Genomic DNA, 14,751 nt, shown 5'->3' on the forward strand with positions numbered 1-14,751 from the left:
ACTAATTTCTCAGATGCCTGTCAACCTGTGAGAAGTCAACTTCTGAGATGACTAGATCCTGAAACTTAGCTCATCCAACCTTGTAGATTGACTGGGTAGAAATACTTATGTCACAGTTCTATGAAGCAGTCAGATGACCTGAGCTGAGCATTTCAGCCTACTAAGTTCTCCGATGGCCACCTTAAGTTTTTCAATAGTAAGCTACCAGAACTCCCTGCCCATGTTTCTTCTGACGCAGGAAACACCTGATTAACATCTTCCAACCAATCACTCACTCATGAGCACTAGAAGCAGCCAAGTGCTCTCTTTTGAATTAAATGTCTTGATTATGCTCCTAGGAGATGCACATAACTCTATCCTCTTCCATTGCATTCGCGTGCCCACAGCTTTCCTTTCACACACACACACACACACACACACACACACACACACACACACACACACACACACACACATCAATTTAGCATCCTCCATTTAGTTGTGAGGCCAACTCATAACCTCTGAAAATAGACAAACAAAATCAAGGAAGTTTTCAGTGAACAATTTTTGCTTGTTAACAAGCTAATGAATCAGAAGAACATCTCTGTGGTACATGGCTCACCAAAGTACCCATTAAATAAATACACCCCAAAACAAACAATGGCTCTCCGTATTTAGGAAGGAGCTTCAAAACCCACACCAAACACAGTGGCCTCACAAAATCCTGTGAAGCTACCTGCCTACCATTTGGACAAGGACAAGTACACCAACCAAGTATACCTGAATGTTTATCTCTCATGCAATTCATAGCCACAGAGAGACAACACCCACTTTGTATGAGATAGAGTACATTGAACATATGAGGGCTTGCAAAGTATTTTCTACCCAAGTATAAACACTGAAAGTAGATGTGTCAGCATTGTCTTGCCTACACAAGAAAAGAAGTTGTTGTAGCCCTGCCCAACAGTGCATAGAACCGCATGCTAAATACAGCCAAATTATGTAAGTATACACATTCCAGTTAATAGAGGTTCATTCTCACTAGTAAAGTCATCTCCAAAACCTTTGTACCACCAACGAGATATCTACAACACATTACAATGTGTAGAGAATCTACATAGTTTTAAACATTTGACCCATCTCTTATCAAGGCATGACCCAGCCTGATCTTGCACATTTGGCAGTCCCGGACACAAATGCAATGTGTCCATCAGAAGGAAGAGTTAATGACCCTATTCATTGTTATACCCTGTATGGTGAATTAGCCATACTGATAGTTTATTCAACTGACAACCTAGGAAATAATCCTTAGAGAAAGCCTATTAGCACCAAACTCATCGTATAAAATTGATATGAACAGTGGATTTCTCACAAACTCAAATAAACATTAAAGTACAATGTAATATGACAACTACAGAACAATTCAATAATTGAATTGTTACATCCTCCATCTTCAAGAAAAGAAATTTATGAATTGTTCTGAAAAGAAATCAAAATAATGATTTTTTAGAAGTTAATGTGATATCAAAGAATACAGTTATTTATTGAAATTATGAAAATAATTTATGACTTGAAATAAAATATTCATCAAAGAAGCAAAAATAATATAAAAGAACCATACAGAAATCTTTGGTGTTATAACCTCAACTGAAAAATAAAAAACAAACTTTTTACAATTGTGTAGTATCTATCTATGCTTTTATATATATATATATATATATATATATATATATATATATATATATATAAAACTATAAATATGACATAACACAAAATAATAAACTTACAATATTTTGAAAGTTTTGTGATTTTTTTTTTTGGTAACTGACATCTGTAATTCCCAAACATGAATCTAGCAAATGGTAATGTCATTTGCAGTCACAAAATATTGAAAGGGCCAAAGATACACAGTTCAGTGGTTAGCACTTTCTGCACTTACAGAAGATCTGGGTTCAATTTCCAGTACCCACTCATAATCACTTATAATTCCACTTCACAGGGACATGGTGCCCTCATTTGGTTTCCAAAGACACAAGAAACACAGGATGCTCATGTATGAATGCAGACAAAACACCCAGATATTAAATATGTAAATCTTTCTTTCAAATGTGACAGATTAAATCAAGCAGGAGAAATCATTTCTAAGCTTATTGACAGCTATTTGGAAAAACTGCAGTCATACAAAATGAAGACAAGAAAAGAAATACAAAAAAGGAAGCAAAAAAAAAAAGATAATGATGATAATGATGATGATGATGATGACGACGACGACGACGACAATAACCTAACAAGAAAAGCCAAAGGCAAAAAGGAAATGTTCAACTTGGTACTATTCCAAAAGTAGAAAAAAGGAAATGAACATGACATCTCAATAAAATAATAGCAATTGTTAATTATGCCTGCTATTCCAATTCTTGAAAAAGGTGAAAGGTGATTGGGGGGTTCCATTCTTTGCTACAGAGCTAGTTCAAGATAGGCTATATGAGAGCCAGTATCAGAAAAGTGGTGAGGAGAATAGCAAAATACATTTCATCAATAAAATCCCCTCCAATTAATATAGCAATTTCATCATTAAAAGGGCAACCCAAATTTCAAAGACAGCAACTGATATGCTAAGTCATATAATAACAGAGAATTCTCATTAGATTCTCTGCAAACCTTTCTTTGTGGACAAATAAAGAATGGCAAGATATTTTCAATATCTGAAATCAAGAAAAATATTTTTTTAAATTTTTATTTTCTTTAATTAAAAAACTCAACAAAGATACAAAACAAGCATTTTACATAATGCGTACATTTTCAACATCTGCAGATAAGATAAATAAAAGAAGGCTAAAGCAGACATATTGTGTATTGCTTCTCTTTGGTAAGTCACCAGTATCATCCTTGTAGATGATAAATATGTTAAAAATAAAACCTATGGTCTTAAAATAATTGTCCCTTAAAATTGACAAAACATTCAGCAAAAATACGGTAGATGTAGTTTTCAAATTGACAAGAATGCATAATACTTTTTTATTCTCTGAAGGGTAGGTAAGTGGCTCCTTTCCAAAATTAAGGCCTACAAGAGCCGACCTTTTTCTAGCTATCTTTTTCCTTGGCTCTTTTTTAAACATCACACTCAAACTACCACAAACCATTCTTTTTGAACATTTCACATAATAAACCTCTCTCTCACGAGTCAGTTTCATACCATCCATCCTGACCTACCCCATTTCCTATGAGGCAATTCTGGTTTATACAGTGCCATGCAAACTCAGTGCCCTAAATAAAAAAAGAACAAAAATTCCACTGAATTTCTTCCAACAAATTTCATGTACGCACATCCTCACTCTACTAAAGCAATATATATAGGTGAGAATTGAGAAACTGGACCATTGAATACATAGCAGCTCATGTCTAAATGTATGTAAAGTTTTCACAGTTAATCTTAAAAAATTACATGATATGTTCAGAAATATTTCTCCAATGGTCTATAAATAATGCTTTAAAAGTCCAACTAATGAAATGAAATATAAGAGTGGACCGAATTAAATAAATCTTTTTGGGGGAGGTTTTTCCCATCTTCATTAACTTGAGTACTTGTTATTTATAATAGCCAGAAGCTGTAAAGAACCCAGATGCCCTTCAACAGAGGAATGGATACAGAAAATGTCGTACACTACAGTGGAATATTACTCAAATATCAAAAAACAATGACTTTTTATGAAATTCATAGTAAAAATGGATGGAACTGGAAAAATATCATCCTGAGTGAGTAGTAACCCAATCACTGAAAAACACACACATGGTACGCACTCATTGTAAGTGGCATTAGCCCAAATGCTTGGAATTACCCTAGATGCACAGAACACATGAAACTCAAGAGGGATGACCAAAATGCGAATGCTTCACTCCTTCTTTAAAAGGGGAACAAGAATACCCTTGGCAGGGAATAGGGAAGCAAGTTTAGAGCAGAGGCAGAAGGAACACCCATTCAGAGCCTGCCCCACATGTGGCCCATACATATACAGCTACCCAATTAGATAAGATGGGTGAAGCAAAGAAGTGCAGGCTGACAGGAACCAGATGTAGATCTCTCCTGAGAGACACAGCCAGAATACAGCAAATACATAGGTGAATGCCAGGAGCAAACCACTGAACTGAGAATGGGACCCCCGTTGAAGGAATCAGAGAAAGGACTTGAAGAGCTTGAAGGGGCTCGAGACCCCATATGAACAACAATGCCAACCAATCAGAGCTTCCAGGGACTAAGCCACTACCTAAAGACTATACATGGACTGACCCTGGACTCTGACCTCATAGGTAGCAATGAATATCCTAGTAAGAGCACCAGTAGAAGGGGAAGCCCTTGGTCCTGCCAAGACTGAACCCCCAGTGAACGTGATTGTTGGGGGAAAGGCGGTAAGGGGGGGAGGATGGGGAGGGGTTAGGGGGATGTTGGCCTGGAAACCCAGAAGGGGAACAACAATCAAAATGTAAGAAAAATATTTTTAAAAGCTTGCCAACAAAGAATACTACACCAAATCTGTTTCAGAAATTAAGGAGAAATAAATCCCATTAAAACAAGAAAAAAGTAGGAGAATAAATACCACCAAACCATCCAGAGAATGTTTTGTATTAGAAAAGAGACTAAAGAAACAGTGAGATGGCTGGAAAAGTTAAGGTGATGGATGCAAAGCCTGACAATCTTATTTGACTAATGACACACACACATGATGGAGAGATACCTGACCTCTCGCATAAGTTTTCCTCTGAGCATACTGGAGCTATGTCATTTGTACTCCCACATCAAATACTTCCCACCCTCCATAAACTACACACACAAACTACACACACACACACACACACACACACACAAATACACATATTGATGCACATCCACGCAAATTTTAAAAGAAAAGAGAAGAACATGAATTTTGCAAAAGTAAACCACTAGGCAGAATAGAGTTTCGAAACAAAAATAGAATCAAATACAATAAACATTCCATCAAGTTAAATAAGACAGTAAAAGATGAAGAGACAGGATGATATAGAACAATCTAGAAAACAAAAAATCTAGAAAAATAAATCTCATATAAGGCTCAAGATCATTAAGTACTTGAGGAGCACTTTTGTCATTTACAGAAGATGACTTTGGGCTCTGGTTTTGTGAACCTACATATTGATTAGAAACTGTTCTTAAATCCAATTTCCAGAAACATGATTCTTCTAAATTCTAACAATGCTAGTACTTGGTGCACAGTACACTCATAAGCGTAAAATAAACAAATTTAAAGTTCAAAAAAGAAATTACATGATTGTTTTTATTTTAATAGCAACAACCTGCAGAAAACAAACATATTTAAGATGTCAAAATGATTTTAAATGGATGACTAGATTTTTAAAAAGATTGACTGATATGCTGTACTTGAAACAATTCACTTTCTTAGTAAAACACACATCATCTATAAGTTAAAAGACAGAAAGATATATACCATGTAAATGAAAAACATGTGTATCATAGTCCTTTTTGCCTACATTATGAAAATATATGGAATTTTGTAACTTTTAATTTCGTGTTTACTTTTTATGATTGCTTTTTAAACACTGTAACACCCCATTCTATTGCACCACCACAGAGGTTGTACGGAAAAGAAAACTGCGAGACAATAGACCTGTTTAAAATGGTTCTTTGGAGCCAATTTGTCTGTGTTATCAGAAACAGAGTGATTCTTTCAAGGTTAGCAGTAACAACTTGATTCACTTGCAAACTTTGCAAGCCTGTCGTCAGTTCTAAAGTGTGCAGTGGTGGCATTACCTAGCAAGTACAGCCAGGTCTCAGCCAAATCGGCAAGAGTCAGTAGGAGGAACCATCTGTAACAAGGACACTAGGAAAAGTTCTCCACTGTACCTCTCTCAGTAACATAAAGATCAGCGAAGACTGGAGCTTGAACAGCTAGCTCTCTGGTCTACTGAGTCCTATTTACATTCCTTCCAAACATCATTAATTCTCCTTAGGTCTTGTCTCACCACGTGTCTTGTGTGTCAGCACATGAGTCTGTCTTAGCAAAACTCCGTGTAAGTCTGTCTCAGCTGCCATCACTCTGCCAATTGGCCAGAGTCTATGAATGTGGCAAAAAGCTGCAGCAGCATGTTTCTCTCTGTCGAGTCCTCTCAAATGTAGCTCAACTATACAATGTAAGGAAGACCAAGACATGAATATCGTTAAAGAATCTCTCATCACATATCCTTTCACACACTTGTTTTGTTAGAACATCCTTTCTCTTGTGTCTCATAAAAATGTTACTTTTGTGTGTCTGCCTTACTAAACAAATCCTTTTCATTTGTGTGTACTGCAAAGGAAAAACAAACAAACAAACAAAAACCTCCATCACATGTTTGCCAAGAGGTAATTAACTGTTCTACATGTGAATCTGTAGGGAAGAGTCAGTGCCTAGACCTGTCTTGAGCTTTAGAAATTTCAAAGCCCACTCTACAGTGATATACTTTGTCCAGCAAGGCCACACTTTCTCTATGGGGTTATGTGAGTCGTTTTTATTAAAATCACCTTAGTATATAATATTAGAAGTTTATTTGAAGTTATAAAACACACTTTTTACATGCTTTAAGAAAACATGTATTTTTTCCCTTCCTCTGTGTGGTGATTTGAATGAGAATGGTAACCATAGTCTCATATATTTGAATGCCTGGTCCCTAGTTGGAAGAACTGTCTTGGAATGATTTATTAGTTATGAATGTATCTCAATATGTATACATATGTATACATATCCACATGCATATGATTATGTAACCTCTAAATACAATAGTTATTCAAGGTGGGATTCGTTTACCTGCATCTGTATCAAGTCAGTGCAAGTTCAATTCCTCATAAAAGGTAACATCTGCATAGACATCACTTTCTTAAGTTTCCCTGTTCTACCTAGTCAGACATCTCCCCCTTTCATGTTACTGCAGTCTCCCTATGTTTTATTTATTAAAATACATATATTACTATGATAATTTAAAATATAAAACAATAGTAGGAAGAGGAGTTCCCTAACCCTTATTGTCAAGTTGTGGTGGAAAATTTAGAAAAGTATCTTGTGTTCTCAGTAAATTGTTTCTATTAATCTGCTTCATCAAAAATTCATTCTATTGACCTCAGTGTTGTATCCATGATAGGTAGATTAATAAACATTTGTTTTTGTGGAGAATATATACAATTTCTTCACCTAAATTTTTTTCTTTAAAAAAATAACAGCCAACATAACTTGTTTTGCTTTTATTCTCTCCTCCAATTTTAGTCATGGATACAGTTGCTTAGAAAGGGAATGAAATTTGTCATGGAAGGAAATAATTAGTCTGGTTCTTTTTCTAATCGTTGGCTCTGTTTTAGCTAAGTGATGGATTGTTTATAACCATCCAAGTAGTTCTCAGCTTGTTGGAATCTCAGAAAAATTATGAACAACTCATTAGACTGGAATTTTAAGCTGGTGAATTATATTTTCTTTGAGCTATTAGAATATTAGAACAGATAAATATTTATTGACATGAAAAGACACTCCCGATGTACTTTTAAGGAACAGAGAAAGCTAATTTGGTGGTAAGATTATATTTAAACTTACACTTACTTTTGTTTCCAAGTCACTAGTCATCTAAATATCACACATCAAAGTGATGACATTCAGTATAGGGTGTAGGGAAATCAATGAATAAATGAAGTCTTGAATGAGTGTATTTTGATATGGACAAAAACATGTCAGTGTTTCCAAGGCCAGTGAATCCTGCAAAACCGGCAAAGCTGTTAGCCATTTGAACAAGGATCAAGGGGAATAACAAACCTTTCTTTGGGGTATCAAGTATGAGTGTTTATGAACTATTGATTAGTATATGAAAAGGCTAGCAACTCTGGCTTACTCCTCCTGGAAGTTTAGAGCTCTACACTGAACACATACAGAGACAGACCTCTTACCAAGACTACGAACCCTCCCTCCATACTGTATCTGCAAAAGATGCTGAGGTTTTCAGTTGTAGTGCAAAAATTTAGAAAACCTCACCTGGTCTCAATTTTAATGTATGTGTTGTTTGTGTGTGTTTGTGTTTGTGTGCATGTTCATTCTCTTGAAGCCCCTTGCATGGTTTCTGGGACCAAAGCCTGAGGGATCATTGAAAGTGGTGGTTGGACAGGGCATGGAACATATACTGACACTGAGATATAGGGAACTCAATTTTGAAACCTATATCAGTCAGAGGGGAGAATGTTCTCACGAGCAACAGAGCCAATGTAAAGTGCAAGATTTTTTTTTTAAATGAAGGGGAATGAAGGGAGTAAAATTGTATTTATCAGGTGCAAAACATTGTACAAAAATAATCTGGAAGTCAAGCAATTTTATGTCAGAACTTTGAAGAAAATTTTGAGGAACCATAAAAGTAAGATAAAAATCATTTTGGCTTAATGGCTCTTTTTTTTTTTAATGGCTTTTAATTTATATTCATTGGCATGTCATATTATCCAGAAAAGACGACAGTAAGTTTGCTCCTTGAGAAAAAAAAAAAAATGAAGAAAATTTGAGTTAGTTATATGACTAAGGGACATGATCATATTCCCATTTTAACTTTCAGTTTATGGAATCTAATACATGATTCCATAGACTCATGGACATTTCCTACTACACAGTTTCTATAGAACTGGATATTTTTGTAGTACAGACTATCCGTCTTTGGTCCTTAGACTACAAGGAAATAAACAACAATCTTGAAGAACTGATGCCTTGTCCCCAAGAGACTGTCACAGATAATGTCTGGGGTGGGATACTGCTGGCCAGCCAGAGCCCCTGAATATAACAGAGAAAGAGAGGTGAAATTCACAGTTCAGACTTGTCCTGACTTACCTGATGCCTCAGGCAATGATACTATGGAAAATGATTACAAGAAAGAGGTAGGTCAACCAAGCCATAAAAATTACAAATTATGGGTCTGGGACACACCATACGTAGGGAGAAATAATCTCACTCTGTTACAGGTTTATTTTGGGTAATAGGGTCCAATTATGATATCAATGGTCAGTCAGTATGTACAAAGACCAGTAACTTTGCATTCTTTTCCTTAATGTTTATTACCTGAGACTGCTTGCCTAAAAGTCCTCCTTCAGAACCTACCTAACCTCTTCCATTGTACTACATCTAATAAAGTTAGGGTCATTCTGGGTTGTGGAAGTAGGGTTATAGAACCTCACCTGATCTTAGCTTCATTCTATGAGTGTCTTGTTGACATTCCCCAAAAGACCCTAGCCAGGGTTACAGGACACAGGCTACCTGGGACAGGGAAATCAGGTGTCAAACTTTTTGTTTCATTCCTCACATCATGTGTAGTAGTAATGGATGCCTTTAATCTCAACATTTGAGAGTCAAAGGTAGGCAGATCTCTGTGAATTCAAGGCCAGTCTAGTTTACATAGTTGTGTTCCAGGACAGCCAGGGATATGCAGTGGGGGCCTGTTTGAAAAACAAAACGAAACAAAACAAACAAACAAAAATCTGAAGATTTGGCAGGTCTTAGATGCAGTAGACAGAATTATGTAACAGAACAACTGAAACCTGGGCCCAACTATTGATTTGGGTAAAAGAACTTTTAGACATAACTTTAGGGTGTCAAATAAACAAAAACAAGTCCATGTTTGACATGTATATAAATAACATTATTTTACTCACTGAGATAGTGGGCAAAGTACTAAGGACACCAAGTAATGTCAAATTTCTTCAAGGAATTAAACACACACATACATAAACACACACATGCAGGACATAAGAAGAAACTGGCTAATATGGTAGCTACTTCTATATTCCTAACAACATAGAATTCTGACCAAATACAATGTATTAAAGGACAAATTATTTGAATATAGAGGCAAAGTTTTATGAGGATGGTTGACAAATAGGAAATCTAAATCTGAAGGAAGATTTTGGAATGTCTTCAATTGTACTTGTTTATGAAGTACTAAAAGTTAATTGCATAGCTACATAAAAAACTATCTGTATGAGACATAATGAAAGTATTATTTTTCTCCTTTAGCACTCTAAGATTTGGATACACAAATCTATTTTCTTATAAGGTTTATCTTTGAAACTACACTAAAAACTATATGCTAAAAAATTAAAAGATTTAGTCATTACACTTATACTAATGTTTTCCAATAAAATCAAGTAAAAATACATTCAAAATTGTCATACTTAAGTAATTGACAAAGCTGAAACACACTGACATATTTAGTATATAGACTCATGAATAAGTGTACAGGTTATCAAACTTAGCAAACCTAAAGAAAGAGTAAACAAGCACACAAAACAAAGCAACAACAACTACAAAAGACTTGTTATTGCAGAAATCCATATGAATAATTTTAAAGATTGGTCTGGAATGTTTTTTGCAGAAATCAGAGAAAATGTTTATAAATGAAGTTGATACATAGAAAGTTAAGAAAACCAAAAGACAGTTTCTGTGAACACAATATGCATAATTAAGACTATGTAAAGAAAGAGCAAAGCAAGTAAAAGGAAAAGAAAAAAGAAAATTTTCATAATCATATGAAAGATCTGAACATCAAATGGAAGAAAAATTTTAAGAACAAGAAAAAATAAGCCCATAGAGGGGTACCTGGTTGTGAGAGGGGAGAGAGAGCAGAGAGGTGGGGTATGATTAGGTATGGGGGGAGACAAGGTCAAGAAACACACAGTGAATGGAAATATATAGCTGCTGGGTTTGGGGGTTGGGGGAACCCTCTAGAATGTTTCAGAGACCTGGAATAGAAGAAGTTCCCAAGACTAAATATAGGTGAACTTAGCAGAAATATCCAATAGTGGGGAAATAAAACTTGAAGAGACTATCTCCGGTAGTCAGACAGAATCCCCAGTGAAGGGACCAGGACATCTATCTACACACCTACAAAACTTTTGATCCCATATTGTTATTGTCTAAAAGAAATGCAGAGACAAAATGGAGCAGAGATGGAAGGAATGCCTAACCATTGACCAAACCAACTTGGAATCCGTACCATGGGTGGGCACTAAACCCCAACACTATTACTGATGCTATGTTGTGCTTGCAGAGAGAAGCCTAGCATAGCTATCCTCTGAGAGACTCTAACAGCATGTGACTGAAACAGATGCAGGTACTCACAACCAAGCATTGAATGGAGGTCAGGGACACCAATGGGAAACTTAAGGGAAAGATTGGAAGAGCTGAAGGGGATGGCAACACCATAGGAAGAGTAACAGTGTCAACTAACCTGGATCACTTTTGTCTTATTGTTTTATTGCTGTGAACAGACACCATGACCAAGGTAAATCTTAAAAAGACAACATTTAATTGAGGCTGGCTTACTCATTCATAGATTCAGCCCAATATCATCAAAGTGGGAACATGGGAGCATCCAGGCAGGCATGATACAGAAGGAGCTGAGAATTCTACATCTTTATCTGCAGGCTGCTAGCAGAATACTGACTTCCTGGTAGCTGGAATGAGAAACTTATAATGCACACCCACAGTAACATATCTAGTAAAACTGGGTCTGAGTAGCACACCCAAATCTTCAGAATCTAAATCAACCCACTAAACATTGTGCTTCTTTCTTAGTGGTGGGAGGGTCCAGGTGCAATAGCTTATATTTTACCTTAGAGGGAATATCTCTGCATGACCCACACCACTGGACATCTAAGAAATTACCCATTTGCCATTTACCAAGTGACTAGCTGTGAGCTTTGTGTGGGTTCTGGAACAGGAGAAGGCCCTGCAACAGGTCCAGGCAGCTGTGCAGGCTGTTCTACCACTTGAAACATATGATCCAGCAGACCCAATGGCTCTTGATGTGTCGGTGGCAGACAGAGATGCTATTTGGAGCCTCTATCAGGTCCCTGTAGGTGAATCACCAAGGAGAACTTAGTGGAGAAAAGCTCTACCATCATCTGCAGACAACTATTCTCCCTTTGAAAAGTATGTCTCAGCCTGCTATTGGACCTTAGTAGAAACTGAACATTTGACAGTAGGACACCAAGTTACCAGGCGAACTGAACAGCTCATCATGAGCTGGTTGTCATCAGACCCTCCAAGTCATAAAGTAGAACATGCACAGCAGCAGTCTTTTACCAGATGGATGATATATATATATATATATATGTGATCACACCACGCACCAGAGGTCCCTGAAGGCACAAACAAGTTACATGGAGAAGTTGCTCAAATTCCTATGGCTTCTACTCCTTTTACAATGCCATCTGCTGCCAAGCATGCACCTATGCACCTATGGCCTCATGCATTGTTTCCTATGAACCTAGTTTGCTGACAGTTCTGCACGTTATGTAGGCACCACCCAGGAGTGGACAACTGCAGCATTACAACCCTTTTCTGGGACAACCCTGAAAGATGCAGGTGAAGGAAAATCTTCACAGTGGGCAGAAATTTGGGCAGAACACATGGTATTATAGTCTGGAAGAGGAAATGGTCAGATGTATGATTGTTCATTGACTCATGGGCTGTAGCCAATGGATTGGCCAGGGACTTGGAAAGATCATGATTGGAAAATTGTGAGAAAGACATCTGGGGAAGAAGTATTTGGATAGATCTCTCCAAATGGGCAAAGAATGTGAATATATTTGTGTCCCATGTAAATGCTCACCAAAAGGTGACTTCAGCTGAGGAAAAGTTCAATAATTAAGTAAATAAAATGACCCATTCTGTGGATGGTCAGCTTCTTTCCCTAGCCATTCCTGTCATTGATCAATGGGCACATGAAAAGTGTGGCCATGGTGGCCAAGGGGCTCAACAACACAGACTTCTAGTCACCAATGCTGACCTGGCTACAGCTGCTGCTGAATGCCAGATCTGCTAACAACAGAGATCTACACTGATCCCCAGATATGGCCCCAATTCCTTGAGGTGACCAGCCTTAACCTGGCATTGTTGACTATATTGGAGCAATTTCTCAGTGGAAAGGACAACATATTGTTCTTACTAGAGTAGATACTTAGTCTGGTTAAGAATTTACCTTTCCTGCACATAATGCTTCTGCCAAAACCACCACCTGTGGACTTACAGAATGCCTTATCCACTGTCATAGTATTCCACACAGTATTACTTCTGGCCAAGGAACTCATTTCACAGCCAGAGAAGTACGACAGTGGGCCCACTATCATGGAATCCACTGGTGTTACCATGTTCCACATCATGCAGAAGCAGCTGTTGTGATAGAAAAATGGAATGGTCTTTTGAAGAAACAGTTACAGCACTAACTAGGTGGCAGCAGCATGGAGGACTGGGGTAGTGTTCTTCAGAAGGCAGTAAGTGCTTTGAGTTAATGCCCAATATATGGTACAGTTTCTCCCATAGACAGGATCAATAGGTCCAGAAGTCAAGGGGTGAAAAGGGAATAGTTCCACTCATTATCACTCCTAATTACCCTGTAGGAAAATTTTTGCTTCCTGTCTGCACAACTCTACTTTATGCTAGCCTAGAAATTTTGGTTCTAGAGGGGAGAGTGCTCTTACCAGGAGCCACAACAAACATTCCATTGAACTGGAAGGTCAGACTTCCCCTGGTCATTTTGGGCTTCTAATTTCCTTTAACCAACAGGTTAAGAAAGGAATAATAGTGTTAGGAAGGGTGATTAGATCCAGATGGGGAAATTGGATTGCCTCTCTACAATGGAGGTAAGAAGGATTATGTCTGGAGTTCAGGAGGTCCCTTAGAGCATCTCTTAGTACTATCATGTTCTGTGGTTAAAGTCAATGGGAAACTACAATGGCCTAATCTAAGTAGGGTGACAAAGGACATAGACCTATCAGGAATGAAGGGGTGGGTCTCTCCTCCAGGAAAAGAGACAAGGCCAGCTGAAGTGCTTGCAGACCAGCAAATGCAAAATGGTTAGTAGAGGAAAAGAGTAATAAATAACATCAAAGGCCATGTACCCAGTTGCAGAAATGAGGATTATAAGGTAATATGAATGTTTCTGTTTTATTTTGTTAAGAACACATTTGTACAGGTATTTGTGCTTCCTTCTGATCTTTAACATCAATTGATATTTAAGTTCAGATGCTAAAAGAATGTTCCCAAGGAACATTGCCCCATTTTAATATGTTTGCAATTGTATGAGGAATATCATGTTAGGCACATTCTTGATCTTGTTATTGTTTCATGTGAACATGAGATAGTTGTGTCAAGTTGACATAGGGGAATTGTAATGGCTATTCCTAGTTATAAACTTGAATCTGGAATGAACAACAATCCAGAATTGGACGGCTCACCTCTGATCCAGGTCTTGAGACTGGGAGATTCACGTTTCTAACCTGGATCCTGGCATAGAGATCTTAAGGCATAGTGGCTGTGACTCTCAGGAGACTAAGGCAAGGAAATCTCTTAGTTCAAGCTCAGCCTTGGACAAAACAAGTCCCAGATCCAAGTGTGGTGGTACATACCTTTAATTTGGGCCATAACATATGCTGGATACCTAGATAAGGACATTAGAAGAAGGAAGATTGTCTCTTCTTTGCCTGCTCGCATTTACTTGCCAGATATCTGTTGCAATCTACTAGCCTCGTGGGACTAAGCAACTACTAGATCCTTGTACTTCTTATTCACAGCTGACCATAGTTGCATAGTTGGACTACAGACTGTATGTCATCATAAAATATTCCCTTACTATATAGAGACTATCTACAAGTTTTGTGACTCTAGAGAAGCCTGAATAATACACCTTTGAAATTCGCAGAGACTGAGCCACCAAGCAAGATGTATACCTGGG

The 14,751-nt window shown here is 37.4% G+C and overlaps 1 pseudogene; it reads left to right on the forward strand.

Annotated features, from left to right (window-relative positions):
• Positions 1-11,011: 11,011 nt before the first annotated feature.
• LOC116887873 lies at positions 11,012-13,901 on the forward strand (annotated as a pseudogene).
• Positions 13,902-14,751: the final 850 nt, after the last annotated feature.

The sequence above is a fragment of the Rattus rattus genome, chromosome X (genome assembly GCF_011064425.1).
Source record: "Rattus rattus isolate New Zealand chromosome X, Rrattus_CSIRO_v1, whole genome shotgun sequence".
NCBI classification, from domain to species: Eukaryota; Metazoa; Chordata; class Mammalia; order Rodentia; family Muridae; genus Rattus; species Rattus rattus.